Source organism: Salmo salar, chromosome 22, assembly GCF_965601325.2.
Source record: "Salmo salar chromosome 22, fSalSal1, whole genome shotgun sequence".
Lineage (NCBI taxonomy): Eukaryota > Metazoa > Chordata > Actinopteri > Salmoniformes > Salmonidae > Salmo > Salmo salar.
Window position 1 is genome coordinate 47,951,166 of NC_138312.1, and position 18,402 is coordinate 47,969,567.

Below are 18,402 nucleotides of genomic sequence, written 5' to 3' on the forward strand. Positions count from 1 at the left end.
GATTTGTGCTAACACACACACACATATGCACCAAGTCTGGAACCAACTGGATTGTGAACAGCTTCTACACCCAAGCCATAAGATAGTTAGTTAAATAGTTGACCAAATAGCTACCCGGACTATCTGTAATGATCGTTTTTGCACCAACTTTTTTTTTATCTCATCACATACGCTGCTGCTACGGTTTATCATCTATCCTGTTGCATGTTCACTTTATTCTTAGTTGTATGTACATACATACAGTTTTTTATTTTTACTATTTTCTACATTGTAGAATAATAGTGAAGACATCAAAACTATGAAATAACGCATATGGAGTCATGTAATAACCAAAAAAGCGTTAAACAAATCAAAATATATTTTGTATTTGAGATTCTTCAAAGTAGCCATCCTTTTCCTTGATGACAGCTTTGCACACTCTTGGCATTCTCTCAACCAGCTTCAAGAGGTAGTCACCTGGAATGTATGTCAATTAACAGGTGTGCCTTGATTAAAACCTGTTGGGGCTAGGGGGCAGTATTTGCACGGCCGGATAAAAAACGTACCCGATTTAATCTGGTTACTACTCCTGCCCAGTAACTAGAATATGCATATAATTAGTAGATTTGGATAGAAAACACTCTAAAGTTTCTAAAACTGTTTGAATGGTGTCTTTGAGTATAACAGAACTCATATGGCAGGCCAAAACCTGAGAAGATTCCATGCAGGAAGTGGAAATGTGATTTGTGGAATCACTTTCAACACTTTGCCTATGAAACACAACGTGAGTTAGGATTCATTTAGCACTTCCTAAGGCTTCCACTAGATGTCAACAGTCTTTACAAAGTGGTTTGAGTCTTCTATGGTAGAAACTGACCGAAAGAGAGGCTTGGAAAGTTGGTTATAGAGGGAGGGCCATTACTACTATGACGCCGGCGCCCATGGGTACCCTTTCATTCCGAAACGTTTAGTAAGACAATGCAATCGTCTGCCTTGAATATTATTGAAGCTCTGATTGAAAAAGGCCCTAAAGATTTATGTAATACAATGTTTGACATGTTTGAATGAACGTAAATATATATTTTTTGCACATTCGTGACGACAAGTCCAGCGCACCTCATACATTATGAGTAGCCTTCGGAACGCGCTAACAAGAAGGAGCTATTGGGACATAAATTTACTTTTTCGAACAAAACTACATTTGTTGTGGACCTGGGATTTCTGGAAGTGCCTTCTGATGAAGATAATCAAAGGTAAGGGAATATTTACAATAGTATATTTGATTTTAGATGGTTCCAAGATGGCGCTAACCTGTATCGCCTAGCCTATTTTTCTGACCATAGTACCTCGTTTATTGCAAAGTGTGATTTCCCAGTAAAGTTCTTTTTAAATCTGGCAATGCGGTTGCATTCACGAGATGTTAATCTATAATTCTTTGAATGACAATATTAAATTTTAACAATGTTTTTGAATAGTAATTTTGTAAATTGTTGCGCATATTCACAGGATGCATTTGAGGGAAAATATTTTCTGAACGTCACGCGCCAATGTAAAATTCTGTTTTTATATATAAATATGAACTTTATCGAACAAAAAATGCATGTATTGTGTAACATGATGTCCTAGGAGTGTCATCTGATGAAGATTGTCAAAGGTTAGTGCTGCATTTAGCTGTGTTTTGGGTATTTGTGATGCATGCTAGTTGCTTTGAAAATGGCAGTGTGATTATTTTGCGCTGGTACTCTCCTAACATAATCTAATGTTTTGCTTTTGCTGTAAAGCCTTTTTGAAATCGGACAACGTGGTTCAATTCAGGAGAGGTGTATCTATAAAATGGTGTAAAATAGTCATATGTTTGAGAAATTGAAGTTATAGCATTTATGAGGTATTTGTATTTCGCGCCATGCGATTCCACTGGCTGTTGACTAGGGTGGGACGCAAGCGTCCCAGGTTCCCAGACAGGTTAAAGTTAATTTGTGGAACTTCTTTCCTTCTTAATGCGTTTGAGACAATTAGTTGTGTTTTCACAAGGTAGGGGTGGTATATAGAAGACAGCCCTATTTGATGAAAGACAAACTCCATATTTTGCCAAGAACTGCTCAAATAAGGAAAGAGAAACAACAGTCCATCATTACTTTAAAACATGAAGGTCAGTTAATTAGGAACATTTCAAGAACTTTGAAAGTTTCTTCTTGTGCAGTTGCAAAACCTATCAAGCGCTATGATGAAACTCATTGGACCGGCACAGGAAAGGAAGACCCAGAGTTACCTGTGCTGCAGAGGATAAGTTCATTAGAGTTACCTGCACAGATTGCAGCCCAAATAAATGCTTCACACTGTCCAAGTAACAGACACATCTCAACATCAACTGTTCAGAGGACACTGTGTGAATCAGGCCTTCATGGTCGAATTGCTGCAAAGAAACCACTACTAAAGGACACCAATAATAAGTAGAGACTTGCTTGGGTCAAGAAACACGAGCTATGGACATTAGACCAGTGGAAATCTGTCCTTTGGTGTGATGAGTCCAAATTTCAGATTTTTGGTTCCAACCAACATTTTTACATTTAAGTCATTTAGCAGACGCTCTTATCCAGAGCGACTTACAAATTGGTGCATTCACCTTATAATATACAGTGGAACAACCACTTACAATAGTGCATCTAAATCTTTTAAGGGGGGGTTAGAAGGATTACTTTATCCTATCCCAGGTATTCCTTAAAGAGGTGGGGTTTCAGGTGTCTCCGGAAGGTGGTGATTGACTCCGCTGTCCTGGCGTCGTGAGGGAGCTTGTTCCACCATTGGGGTGCCAGAGCAGCGAACAGTTTTGACTGGGCTGAGCGGGAACTGTGCTTCCTCAGAGGTAGGGAGGCGAGCAGTCTTTGTGAGACACAGAGTAGGTGAACGGATGATCTCCGCATGTGCGGTTCCCACCATGAAGCATGGAGGTGGAGGTGTGATGGTGTGGGGGTGCTTTGCTGGTGACACTGTCAGTGATTTATTTAGAATTCAAGGCACACTTAACCAGCATGGCTACCACAGAATTCTGCAGCAATACACCATCCCCTCTGGTTTGCGCTTAGTGGGACTATCATTTGTTTTTCAACAGGACAATGACCCAACACACCTCCAGGCTGTGTAAGGGCAATTTGACCAAGAAGGAGAGTGATGGAGTGCTGCATCTGACGACCTGGCCTTCACAATCACCCGACCTCAACCCAATTGAGATGGTTTGGGATGAGTTGGACTGCAGAGTGAAGGAAAATCAGCCAACAAGTGCTCAGCATATGCGGGAAGTCCTTCAAGACTGTTGGAAAAGTAATCCTCATGAAGTTGACTGAGAGAATACCAAGAGTGTGCAAAGCTGTCATCAAGGCAAAGGGTGGCTACTTTGAAGAATCTAAAATCTAAAATATATTTAACACTTTTTTGATTACTATATGATTCCATATGCGTTATTTCATCGTTTTGATGTCTTCACTAATATTCTACAATGTAGAAAATAGTCAAAATAAAGAAGTAGGTGTGTCCAAACTTTTGACTGGTACTGTATCTACCTAAATTACCTTGTACCCCTGCACATCGACTCGGTACTGGCACCTTGTGTATAAAGCCAAGTTATAGGTACTCATTGTGTATTCATTATTACTTCTATTATTTCATGTTTTACTTTTTTTATTAGTTCTATATTCTTTCGCTCTACGTTGTTGGGAAGGGCCCATAAGTAAGCATTTCACTGTTAGTCTACACCTGTTGTTTACAAAGCATATGACAAATACAATTTGATTTGACCTGCAAGTTCAGACACAGTCACGCTTGCTTGCTCACACACAAACATATGCTCGCTCGCTCTCACACTCATTAAATGTGTGTTCTCCTTAGATAGCTTGGGATGCTAAATTAATTAGCACTTCATCATCAGCTTATCCTGAGAACAAACTGAGGAATAAAAGGGAGGGAGGGATGAAGGGAGGCAGGGAGATACAGAAAGCAAATGAGAGTGTGAGTGCAAAATGAAGAGAAAGAAAGGGGTGAGAAAGAGAAAGCAACAGAGAGTTTCAGAGAGAGAGGGACAGAGAGTGAGAGAGAGAGAGAGAGAGAGAAATAAAGGACTGTGAAGATATGTTAGGCTTGTCATTTGCCTTTGACTAGGTTACTTTCCCTAGACAACTGGGTCTTGTGGAAATAATAATAAATAAAACGGTAGAAAACATTTGACACTAACTGACATTGTCCGATGAGAATGCTTGTTTACGTTTTGACATTTAAAAACATTCTCTTGAGTAGAAAAATAGCCATAGGCTGTTTTTCATGGTTTGGGCTAGGTGCCTTAGTTCCAGTGAAGGGAAATCTTAACGCTACAGCATACAATGACATTCTAGACAATTCTGTGCTTCCAACTTTGTGGCAACAGTTCGGATAGTGACTTGAACGCACGAACAAAACGGAGCTATTTGGATATAACTATGGATTATTTCGAACCAAAACAACATTTGTTGTTGAAGTAGAAGTCCTGGGAGTGCATTCTGACGAAGAACAGCAAAGGTAATCAAATTTTTCTTATAGTAAATCTGAGTTTGGTGAGGGCCAAACTTGGTGGGTGTCAAATTAGCTAGCCGTGATGGCCGGGCTATCTACTCAGAATATTGCAAAATGTGCTTTCACCGAAAACCTATTTTAAAATCGGACACCGCGATTGCATAAAGGAGTTCTGTATCTATAATTCTTTAAATAATTGTTATGTATTTTGTGAACGTTAATCGTGAGTAATTTAGTAAATTCACCGGAAGTTTTCGGTGGGTATGCTAGTTCTGAACAAAACATGCTAATGTAAAAAGCTGGTTTTTGATATAAATATGAACTTGATTGAACAAAACATGCCTGTATTGTATAACATAATGTCCTAGGAGTGTCATCTGATGAAGATCATCAAAGGTTAGTGCTGCATTTAGCTGTGATTTTGTTTTTTTGGTGACATATATGCTAGCTTGAAAAATGGCTGTGTGATTATTTCTGTCTGGGTACTCTCCTGACATAATCTAATGTTTTGCTTTCGCTGTAAAGCCTTTTTGAAATCGGACAATGTGGTTGGATTAACGAGAGTCTTATCTTTCAAATGGTGTAAAATAGTCATATGTTTGAGAAATTGAAATTATAGCATTTTTGAGGTTTTTCGTATTTCGCGCCAGGCGCTACCATTGGATATTGGCGAGGCGTTCCGCTAGCGGAACGTCTGTCCATAAGAGGTTTTAAACAAATCAAAATATATTTTGTATTTTAGATTCTTCAAAGTAGCCACTTTAGATTCTCCAAAGTAGCCACTGCCTTGCACACTCTTGGTATTCTCTCAATCAGCTTCATGAGGATTACTTATCCAACAGTCTTGAAGGAGTTCCCACATATGCTGAGCACTTGTTGGCTGCTTTTCCTTCAATCTGCGGTCCAACTCATCCCAAACCATCTCAATTGGGTTGAGGTCGGGTGATTGTGGAGACCTGCTCATCTAATGCAGCACTCATCACTCTCCTTCTTGGTCAAATAGCCTTTACACAGCCTGGAGGTGTGTTGGGTCATTGTCCTGTTGAAAAACAAATGATAGTCCCACTAAGCGTAAACCAGATAGGATGGCGTATCGCTGCAGAATGCTGTGGTAGCCATGCTGGTTAAGTGTGCCTTGAATTCTAAATAAATCACTGACAGTGTCACTAGCAAAGCACCCCCACACTATCATACCTCCTCCTCCATGCTTCACGTGTGAACCACACATGCGGAGATCATCCGTTCACCTACTCTGCGTCTCACAAAGACACAGTGGTTGGAACCAAAAATCTCAAGTTTGTACTCGTCAAGCCAAAGGACAGCTTTCCACTGGTCAAATGTTTCTTGGCCCAAGCAAGTCTCTTCTTCTTATTGGTGTCCTTTAGTAGTGGTTTCTTTGCAGCAATTTGACCATGAATGCCTGATTCACGCAGGCATCTTCTCTGAACAGTTCATGTAAAGATGTATCTGTTACTTGAAATCTGTGAAGCATTTATTTGGGCTACTATCTGAGGTGCAGCTAATTGACACTTTCTGAGGCTGGTAACTCTAATTAACTTATCAGCAGAGGTAACTCTGGGTCTTCCTTTCCTGTGCCGGTCCTCATGAGAGCCAGTTTCATCATAGCTCATTGATGGTTTTTGTGACTACACTTGAAGAAACTTTCCGGATTGACTGACCTTCATGTCTTAAAGTAATGATGGACTGTTGTCTCTCTTTGCTTATTTGAGCGTTTTTTGCGATAAAATGTACTTGGTCTTTCACCAAATAGGGCTATCTTCTGTACATCACCCCTACCTTGTCACAACACAACTGATTGGCTCAAATGCATTAAGAAGGAAATAAATTCCACAAATTAACTTTAAACAAGGCACACCTATTAATTGAAATGCATTCCAGATGACTACCTAATGAAGCTGGTAGAGAGAATACCAAAAGTGTGCAAAACTGTCATCAAGGCAAAGGATGGCTACTTTGAAGAATCTCAAATATAAAATATATTTTGATTTGTTTAACACTTGGTTACTACATGATTCCATGTGTTATTTCATTGTTTTGACATCACTATTATTCTACAATGTAGAAAATAGTAAAAATAAAGAAAAACCCTTGAATGAGTAGGTGTGTCCAAACTCTTGACAAATACTGTATATATAATCAATATAAATAAATATACATATAGCCCAATTGAGACCAGGATCTCATTCTCAATGGTGACCTGAGACCATATTTCAATACACTTAGCTTTCTCGCCACCTCTCTCTTTCACTCTATACCACCTCGCTCTTTCACTCTATTCCTCCTGTCTCTTTCACTTTAATGCTCCTCTCTCTTTCATTCTATTCCTCATCTCTTTCACTCTATTCCGCCTCTCTTTCACTCTAATCCTCCTCTCCATTTCACTCTAATCCTCCTCTCTCTTTCACTCTATTCCTCCTGTCTCTTTCACTTTAATGCCCCTCTCTCTTTCATTCTATTCATCATCTCTTTCACTCTATTCCTCATCTCTTTCACTCTAATCCTCCTCTCTATTTCATTCTAATCCCTCTCTTTTACTCTATTCCTCCTCTCTCTTTCACCTTTTCTTTTTTACCACACTCTCTCCCATACCCACTGACAAGATGCCTCCCATCCTCCCATCCCACTCAAGCCCGGAGCCGTCTCTCGCTAGTGTTCTTCCAAAGACACAGCTAACAAGGAGCGCTAGTGCCTAGAGCCAGACAACTGAATGAATTCATTATCATATCGTCTGCAGTCTCCTGTAACCTCTCATCTCAATATCGCTTCCTAAACTGCAGTCACAATAATTCCACCATATGCTTCAGAAGCGCTGTTTTCAGTCTGCCAACAATGGTAAACGGGTGTTTCACTGTAAATGAGGGGTTTTTCGTTCAGGTGGCACTCCACACTGATAGATGACGCTTGATATTGAGTGGGTGAGGGAATTTCAATATGGGGATTCTGGCTGTACATATTGCAATGTAGTCTGGTCTACACAAAAATTACATCTAAAAGCCCCCTATGCCACAAAGAACATGTTTTTTTTTTGGTGTCGTCAGCCATTTGTAACCAACCTGCAACCTAATGGTGGCGATAGGAGGTTGGTTGTTATTGTAGGTTCCTTACAAAGGTCTGACGAAGTCAACATTTGGCGAAAAAAGCTATATTGTCTGTGGTATAGGGAGGACAGAGCTATTCGATGGAGCCCGCTCCATCTAAAGAACTATAAAGTTATGGGAAATCCTGTTTTTTGTAATGTGTAGACTGGAGAAATGACGAAGTCATAAGCGGCCCGTTAACATGCAGAGCATGAGCTGCTGATAGATGCCAGCCAGGGTGGGTGGGTCTGTCTGTCTGTCTGTCTGTGTGTGTGTGTGTCTTTCCCAGCCTTGAATTTAATGAACATTCGGCCTTTCATGACGGCTTTCATCATCATTCTTTTGGACAGTGTCAAAAGCACTGCAGTGGCTCATCTTTAGCCGTCCATTTCTCACACACACACACACACACACACACACACACACACACACACACACACACACACACACACACACGAGAGGTGGGGGGAATGAAAAATTAAGTCTGGTTAGCAGACAGCACATGTTGCTGTGCTGGGTGCAGATCAATCCTTGCTCATATCCTGGATATGATAAATAAGATCTACTACTGCCATCTAGTGGTGAAGAGAGGAGCTCACCATTTTTTAAATATGTTTAAAAGGATCATGACAATTTAATGGACTGTCAGTCCAACAATCACCATCTAATAGAATGGTTACATTTCCCCAGCCACACCCCCAAACCACGTGACAGGACTGCTGTTGGGGTGAAACACAAGTCCAGGATTGAAGTGTTAAAGCACAGAAGGGAGGATTTTCGGGATTAGGAACTACTAGATAAAGTATACTGGAAATAAATTAATATGGATTACATAGTTGTGTACACACACACACACACACACACACACACACAACCTGTCAGCACCAACTAGATTTTCAAACACTTAATGACTCCAAATTGAATAAACATGTGTTTGAAGCAGATGGTTATTCCTGTATGTGTGAGCTTGTAATGTATTTCCCAATCGTCAGTGTGTGTTTTTCTCTGTGTGTGTGTGTGCATGTAGTGTGTGTGCGTGCCTGCGTGTGTGGTGTCTGTGTGTAAGAAGAAGAGTTTATTTGCAGAGAGGGGTGAAAGGAATGAAAGCATGTGTTAATGAAAGAAGAGTGGTGGAGGAAAGAGTTTTATGCTAATGTACCTTTGTCGTATATTCTTAAAGTGCACTCCTAAGGTTAATATAGTTACATTGAGAGTAGACCTACTATGCCTCCTCTTCCAATCACTCTCTACCTTTCTCCATTCTCTCTCGCTCTCTCTCTCCTCCTCCTCCCCCTCTCCGAAGTGCCCTCCTGGAGTTAGTATACTCCACTTACAATAAGATTTGCATTTGAACATGGAGGATGTTGTTGACTGGATTCATGGTACAATGGGAGTCAGATGAGACTGAAACTTTGAGATGACGCAAGAGAGCAATGAAATTATGCGTATAGAAGAAAATGAATTTAGATGCGTGAACGTGCATGGACGCACACACACACTCCAATTCCACACACAATCCAAACCAAGAAGCTGTAAACACAGTAGTTGTGATAAGGTGAGAAAAAGTTGAGAGAAGGCTTGGAGGTAACACCTTTCAGAAAGACTGCAATTTCCCTGGAGCAAGAGGTATGCTGTCAGAATCCCTCCTGTGTGTGAGATTCTTTTAAAATACAAAATTTGGCACAAATACTTACATCATTAAAACAGACATTATTTCATTTGAACAGACTAGAAAGCTAAAACCAAGCCCCCCTCGTCCACCGCACAAAAAGAAAGAGCGAAAGAAAGAAAGAGTGAAAGAAAGAGGGAAAAAAAGAGGGAAAAAGAAAGAGTGAATGAAAAACAAAGCATGAAAGAAAGAAAGAGAGAGGGGTATATCAGTTATCAGACTTTATGCCAACACTAATATCTCTAGGATCTCTCTCTCTTCTGTTCAAACTCTGAAAACAGCAATGGATAACACAACACCTGCTGTTTCTGCACTGAACAAAAATAATTGCAACAATTTCAAAGATCTTACTGAGTTAAATCAAATGTATTTATAAAGCCCTTCTTGCATCAGCTGATATCTCAAAGTGCTGTACAAAAACCCAGCCTAAAACTCCAAACAACAAGCAATGCAGGTGTAGAAGCACAGTGGCTAGGAAAAACTTACTAGAAAGGCCAGAACCTAGGAAGAAACCTAGAGAGGAACCAGGCTATGAGGGGTGGCCAGTCCTCTTCTGGCTGTGCCGGGTGGAGATTATAACAGAACATGGTCAAGATGTTCAAATATGACCAGCAGGGTCAAATAATAATAATCACAGTGGTCGTCGAGAGTGCAACAGGTCAGCACCTCAGGAGTAAATGTCAGTTGGCTTTTCATAGCCGATCATTCAGAGTATCTCTACCGCTCCTGCTGTCTCTAGAGAGTTGAAAACAGCAGGTCTTTCTCAGAGAGAGAGAGAGAGAGAGAGAGAGAGAGAGAGAGAGAGAGAGAGAGGAGAGAGAGAGAGCTTAAATTCACACAGGACACCGAATAAGACAGGAGAAATACTCTAGATATAACAGACTGACCCTAGCCCCCCAACACAAACTACTGCAGCATAAATACTGGTGGCTGAGACAGAAGGGGTCGGGAGACACTGTGGCCCTATCTGACGATACCCCCGGACAGGGCCAAACAGGCAGGATATAACCCCACCCACTTTGCCAAAGCACAGCCCCCACACCACTAGAGGGATATCTTCAACCATCAACTTACCATCCTGAGACAAGGCCGAGTATAACCCACAAAGATCTCTGCCACGGCACAACTCAAGGGGGTGGTGCCAACCCGGACAGGAAGATCACGTCAGTGACTCAACCCACTCAAGTGACGCACCCCTCCTAGGGACGGCATGGAAGAGCACCAGTAAGCCAGTGACTCAGCCTCTGTAATAGGGTTAGAGGCAGAGAATCCCAGTGGCGAGGGGGAAACCGGCCAGGCAGAGACAGCAAGGGCGGTACAGTTCATATAAGGAAATCAATCAATTGAAATAAATTGTTTAGGTGCCCATTTATGGATTTCACATGACTGAGAATATAGATATGTATCTGTTAGTGACAGATACCATTTTCAAAAAGGTATGGGCATGGATCAGAAAACCAGTCAGTGTCTGGTGTGACCACCATTTACCTCATACTGTTGATTGTGGCCTGTGGAATGTTGTCCCAGTCTTCTTCAATGGCTGTGCGAAGTTCCTGGATATTGGTGGGAACTGAAACACGTTGTCGTACACATTGATCCAGAGCATCCCAAACATGCTCAATGGGTGACATGTCTGTGGAAGAACTGGGACATTTTCAGCTTCCAGTAATTGTGTACAGATCCTTGCGACATTGGACCATGCATTGTCATGCTGAAACATGAGGTGATGGCGGAGGACGAATGGCACGACAATGGGCCTCAGGATCTCATCACGGTATCTTTGTGCATTGAAATTGCCATCGTTAAAATGCAATTATGTTTGTTGTCCATAGCTTATGCCTGACCATACCATAACCCCACCGCCATCATGGGGCACACTGTTCACAACGTTGACATCAGTAAGGGGGTCCTGGGCTGGCGTGGTTACACGTGGTCTGCGGTTGTGAGGCCAGTTGGACGTACTGCCAAATTCTCTAAAACGATGTTGGAGGTGGCTTATGGTAAAGAAATGAACATTGAATTCTCTGGCAACAGCTCTGGTGGACATTCCTTCAGTCAGCCTGCCAATTGCTTCGGTCCCTCAAAACGTGTGTGCGACTGCGTCACAATGGGAATCAATAAACTATTAGCGTCTGTTGCTATATCAACGGTGTAATGACTTAATGATTAGAATTTTGGAGATCATTACAGTGTAAATTACATTATTTTCATCATCATTATGCAAACAAGGCTGACTTCGGCAAAATCTTCGCTGTTTAAACAAGTTTTGTTTAGCTAACAAAATTAAAACATTACTTCAAAATACTTTTGGGTACCTTGTTAACATTACAACATGAAATCCATGTCCTAAACATTGCTACGTTTCAGAAATAGCAAAGAAAATGAGTAATCAACTTAACACATTGTTACTTACCTAACAGATCACAAAGTCAACAAATTACCACTCAATTCATATGCAAATCCATTTTATACTGGCTTGTCTGGCTGTCATGTTCTTATTTTAACCCTCATCTATACTGAAGTAATATAATTTCAGTAGTCCTCTAGTATGATTCATTTTTGTCTATCTCACATAGCACATTAGTACACCCTTGTGGTTGAATATATATGTATCTATTGTAGGTCCTAGGATACAACAATGAATCATGTGGAACAATTAAATACCATCAAAGGATACCTTACAACTTACAATGACCACCTTGTGAAACAGCTGTGAAAACTAACCAGCCAATATTTAAGATTTTAATACATGAACGTTGATATTTTTTGGTACATGGCAATCAGACTAAAATACTAAATTCTGATGTGTGGAATATAGAGGTGGTTGTTGCTGTGTGGGTGGGAGGTTCTGCCTGTCACTTGTTCTCAACAGGCAGCCAGTCTTGGAAGGGGTACATGAAAGAGGGAGACTGCAAAGTCCAGGGACTGCTGAGTGTTTTCAGTGCTAGTGTTTTTAGTTCATCTGTGTATCTCACATATGATTTGCCTCATATGATAGAGCAAGAAAACTATCTTAGCAGATAATGACAACATGACAATAACAGCAGCTGCAGATGATATAATGAAAAGTTGGAGGGTGGTTGATAATGGAGGACATCAGGTGGATCCACGTCTGGATGTTGGGCAGAACCCCTAGGTCCTGGAGAACAGGAGCAGAGTTAAACGGAACAGGGTCGGAGACAGAGACGTAAACAAGCAAACACACAGATTACACTTACTGGGAGAAAATTTGATGGATTACTGCAGTGTTACAAATGGGAGATACAGTGGGGGGGAAAAGTATTTGATCCCCTGCTGATTTTGTACATTTGCCCACTTACAAAGAAATTATCAGTCTATAATTTTAATGATAGGTTTATTTGAACAGTGAGAGACAGAATAACAACAACAAAAAATCCAGAAAAACGCATGTCAAAAATGTTATAAAATGATTTGCATTTTAATGAGGGAAATAAGTATTTGAACCCTCTGCAAAACATGACTTAGTACTTGGTGGCAAAACCCTTGTTGGCAATCACAGAGGTCAGACGTTTCTTGTAGTTGGCCACCAGGTTTGCACACATCTCAGGAGGGATTTTGTCCCACTCCTCTTTGCAGATCTTCTCCAAGTCATTAAGGTTTCGAGGCTGACGTTTGGCAACTCGAACCTTCAGCTCCCTCCACAGATTTTCTATGGGATTAAGGTCTGGAGACTGGCTAGGCCACTCCAGGACCTTAATGTGCTTCTTCTTGAGCCACTCCTTTGTTGCCTTGGCTGTGTGTTTTGGGTCATTGTCATGCTGGAATACCCATCCACGACCCATTTTCAATGCCCTGGCTGAGGGAAGGAGGTTCTCACCCAAGATTTGACAGTACATGGCCCCGTCAAATGATGTGGTGAAGTTGTCCTGTCCCCTTAGCAGAAAAACACCCCCAAAGCACAATGTTTCCACCTCCATGTTTGACGGTGGAGATGGTGTTCTTGGGGTCATAGGCAGCATTCCTCCTCCAAACACGGCGAATTGAGTTGATGCCAAAGAACTCCATTTTGGTCTCATCTGACCACAACACTTTCACCAGTTGTCCTCTGAATCATTCAGATGTTCATTGGCAAACTTCAGGCGGGCATGTATATGTATTCTTGAGCAGGGGGACCTTGCGGGCGCTGCAGGATTTCAGTCCTTCACGGCGCAATGTGTTACCAATTGTTTTCTTGGTGACTATGGTCCCAGCTGCCTTGAGATCATTGACAAGATCCTCCCGTGTAGTTCTGGGCTGATTCCTCACCGTTCTCATGATCATTGCAACTCCATGAGGTGAGATCTTGCATGGAGCCCCAGGCCAAGAGGGATATTGACAGTTCTTTTGTGTTTCTTCCATTTGCGAATAATCGCACCAAATGTTGTCACCTTCTCACCAAGCTGCTTGGCAATGGTCTTGTAGCGCATTCCAGCCTTGTGTAGGTCTACAATCTTGTCCCTGACATACTTGGAGAGCTCTTTGGTCTTGGCCATGGTAGAGAGTTTGGAATCTGATTGATTGATTGCTTCTGTGGACAGGAGTCTTTTTTACAGGTAACAAGCTGCGGTTAGGAGCACTCCCTTTAAGAGTGTGCTCCTAATCTCAGCTCGTTACCTGTATAAAAGACACCTGGGAGCCAGAAATCTTTCTGATTGAGAGGGGGTCAAATACTTATTTCCCTCATTAAAATGCAAATCAATTTCTAACATTTTTGACATGCGTTTTTCTGGATATTTTTGTTGTTATTCTGTCTCTCACTGTTCAAATAAACCCACCGTAAAAATTATAGACTGATCCTTTTTTTATCAGTGAGCAAACGTACAAAATCAGCAGGGGATCAAATACTTTTTCCCCCCACTGTATGTACTTTAACCTGTTATGGCTAGGGGGCAGTATTTTCACGGCCGGATAAAAAACGTACCCGATTTAATCTGATTATTACTCCTGCCCAGAAACTAGAATATGCATATAATTATTAGCTTTGGATAGAAAACACTCCAAAGTTTCTAAAACTGTTTGAATGGTGTCTGTGAGTATAACAGAACTCATTTGGCAGGCCAAAACCTGAGAAGATTCTGTACAGGAAGTACCCTGTGTGACCATTTCTTGGCCTTCTTGATTATCTCTATCCAAAACAGGGGATCTCTGCTGTTACGTGACACTTCCTACGGCTCCCATGGGCTCTCAGAAGGCGGCAAAAAGCTGAATCGTGGCTTTGCAGGCTCTGGCTGAAAAACAGTAGCGCGTTTGGATAGTGGCCGGTCACAGTACTATGAGACTCAGGCTCGTGCACGAGGGGATCCCATGCTTTTATTTTCTCTCTCTTTGTATGTAAACACGCTTTCCCGGTTGGAATATTATCGCTTTTTTACGAGAAAAATGGCATAAAAATTGATTTTAACCTCTCTGGGCTAGGCGGGACGAATTCGTCCCACCTACGTAACAGCCACTTGAAGCCTGTGGCGCGATTTTCAAAACCTTAAAAATCCTATTACTTCAATTTCTCAAACATATGACTATTTTACAGCTATTTAAAGACAAGACTCTCGTTAATCTAACCACACTGTCCGATTTCAAAAAGGCTTTACAACGAAAGCAAAACATTAGATTATGTCAGCAGAGTACCAAGCCAGAAATAATCAGACACCCATTTTTCAAGCTAGCATATAATGTCACAAAAACCCAGAAGACAGCTAAATGCAGCACTCACCTTTGATGATCTTCATCAGATGACAACCCTAGGACATTATGTTATACAATACATGCATGTTTTGTTCAATCAAGTTCATATTTATATCAAAAAACTGCTTTTTACATTAGCATGTGACGTTCAGAACTAGCATAGCCCCCGCAAACTTCCAGGGAATTCGCTAACATTTTACTAAATTACTCACGATAAACGTTCACAAAAAGCATAACAATTATTTTAAGAATTATAGATACAGACCCCCTCTATGCACTCGATATGTCCGATTTTAAAATAGCTTTTTGGTGAAAGCACATTTTGCAATATTCTAAGTACATAGCCCAGGCATCACGGGCTAGCTATTTAGACACCCGGCAAGTTTAGCACTCACCATAATCATATTTACTATTATAAAAGTTTGATTACCTTTTGTTGTCTTCGTCAGAATGCACTCCCAGGACTGCTACTTCAATAACAAATGTTGGTTTGGTCCAAAATAATCCATCGTTATATCCGAATAGCGGCGTTTTGTTCGTGCGTTCCAGACACTATCCGAAATGGTAAAAAAGGGTTGTGCGCATGGCGCAATTCGTGACAAAAAAATTCTAAATATTCCATTACCGTACTTCGAAGCATGTCAACCGCTGTTTAAAATCAATTTTTATGCCATTTTTCTCGTAGAAAAGCGATAATATTCCGACCGGGAATCTCCTTTTCGGCAAACAGAGGAAAAAAATCACAAAGGCGGGGGTGGTCAGGTCATGCGCCTAAGCCCAGAGTCCCTTGATCGGCCACTTGAGAAAGGCGATAATGTGTTTCAGCCTGGGGCTGGGATGACGACATTCAGGTTTTTCCCGGGCTCTGAGCGCCTATGGACGACGTAGGAAGTGTCACGTTAGAGCAGAGATCCTTAGTAAAAGATAGAGATGGAAAAGAAGTTCAAGAAATGGTCAGACAGGCCACTTCCTGTAAAGGAATCTCTCAGGTTTTGACCTGCCATTTGAGTTCTGTTATACTCACAGACACCAAACAGTTTTAGAAACTTTAGGGTGTTTTCTATCCATATGTAATAAGTATATGCATATTCTAGTTACTGGGTAGGAGTGGTAACCAGATTAAATCGGGTATGTTTTTTATCCAGCCGTGTCAATACTGCCCCCTAGCCCTAACAGGTTAAACAGCGGTTGACATGCTTCGAAGTACGGTAATGGAATATTTAGAAATGTTTTGTCACGAAATGCGTCGTGCTCGTGACCCTTATTTACACTTCGGATAGTGTCTTGAACGCACAAACAAAACGCCGCTATTTGGATATAACTATGGATTATTTTGAACCAAACCAACATTTGTTATTGAAGTAGCAGTCCTGGGAGTGCATTCTGACGAAGAACACCAAAGGTAATCAAACTTTTCTAATAGTAAATCGGAGTTTGGTCAGGGCTAAACTTGGTGGGTGTCAAAATAGCTAGCCGTGATGGCTGGGCTATCTACTCAGAATATTGCAAAATGTGCTTTCACCGAAAAGCTATTTTAAAATCGGACATAGCGAGTGCATAGAGGAATTCTGTATCTATAATTCTTAAAATAATTATGTTTTTTGTGAACGCTTATCGTGAGTAATTTAGTAAATTCACCGGAAGTTTGCGGGGGGTATGCTAGTTCTGAACGTCACATGCTAATGTAAAAAGCTGTTTTTTGATATAAATATGAACTTGATTGAACAAAACATGCATGTATTGTATAACATAATGTCCTAGGCGTGTCATCTGATGAAGATCATCAAAGGTTAGTGCTGCATTTAGCTGTGGTTTTGTTTTTTGTGACATTATATGCTAGCTTGAAAAATGGGTGTCTGATTATTTCTGGCTGGGTACTCTGCTGACATAATCTAATGTTTTGCTTTCGCTGTAAAGCCTTTTTGAAATCGGACAGTGTGGTTAGATAAAGGAGAGTCTTGTCTTTAAAATGCTGTAAAATAGTCATATGTTTGAAAAATTGAAGTTTTTGTATTTTTGAGGAATTTGTAATTCGCGCCACGCCTATCATTGGATATTGGAGCAGGTGTTCTGCCAGCGGAACGTCTAGATGTAAGAGGTTAACACTTTTGGGAGGTATAACCTACCTCAAGCTGTTCCCCCTCCAACTCAGAGCACAATCAGACTGATTCGAACTCACTGGTTCTGGTGGATGGGATACCTCCTGGGGGGCTCGGACAGTCAATGATCCTAAAGTAATTTGAAGAGGTAAATTGAAGAGGTACATTTTTATAAACTCAGGATAACTACCATTTCTTTCTAATGTCAAGCAAAGCTTAACATACTTTGTCTATTGGGCTTCACAGAAGTGTAGGGCGTTCCATCCTGGGGATTGTGTCTGGATCTCTACCAGGAACCTCCCACTCCGCAAGAAGCTGAGCCCCCGGTTTGTGGGGCCGTTCAAGGTCAACGAGGTAACGTATAGGTTACAGCTTCCCAGTGATTACCGCATCTCACCATCTTTTCATGTCTCCCTTCTTCATGTCTCCCTTCTTCATGTCTCCCTTCTTCATGTCTCCCTTCTTCATGTCTCCCTTCTTCATGTCTCCCTTCTCGGGGCCGTACTCCAAGGAACGAGCAGCGGTCCGGGAGGCAAAGATGGAAATCACTAATGACGTTGGGATCCAGAATGTCCTCCACCGGAACCCAACACTGCTCTTCTGGGCCTTAGCCCTCCCACTCCACCAGGTACTGGTGCTTTCAGTGGCCGACCGTCCAACTGCTCCAACTGTTAGAAGATTGTTGGCTTCCACCGAGGTAACCCACTGAGGTAACCCTAGGAAGACTGTAACGAGAAGCAGGTGCAGGTGGTAAGTTTAACCCTCGCAAGGCTGCAGGCCCATAAGGCATCCCCAGCTGCGTCCTCAGAGCATGCGCAGACCAGCTGACTGGTGTGTTTACGGACATATTCAATCAACCCTTATCCTAGTCTGCTGTTCCCACATGCTTCAAGAGGGCCACCACTGTTCCTGTTCCCAAGAAAGCTAAGGTAACTGAACTAAATGACTACCGCCCATAGCACTCAATTCCGTCATCATGAAGTGCTTTGAGAGACTAGTCAAGGACCACATCACCTCCACCCTACCTGACACCCTAGACCCACTCCAATACTGCCTGGGGAAAGAAACAATACTGCCTGGGGAAAGAACCTAAGGGAGTGCCAGATAAAGGGGAGGTTAATGGAGATAATGGAGTCCAGGTGTGCCTCATGATGAAGCGCAGGTGCGCATAATGATTGATGCCAGGTGCACGTAATGATGGTTGCCATGATTGGTGGTTAGTAAACCGGCAACGTCAAACGTCCGACGCGCGGCTCCAGCCACAGGACAACGCCGGCCAGAGGGACGGCCCTGAGGACGAGTAGCAGGCCGGGTGGCGAAGATGAAAATCACGGAA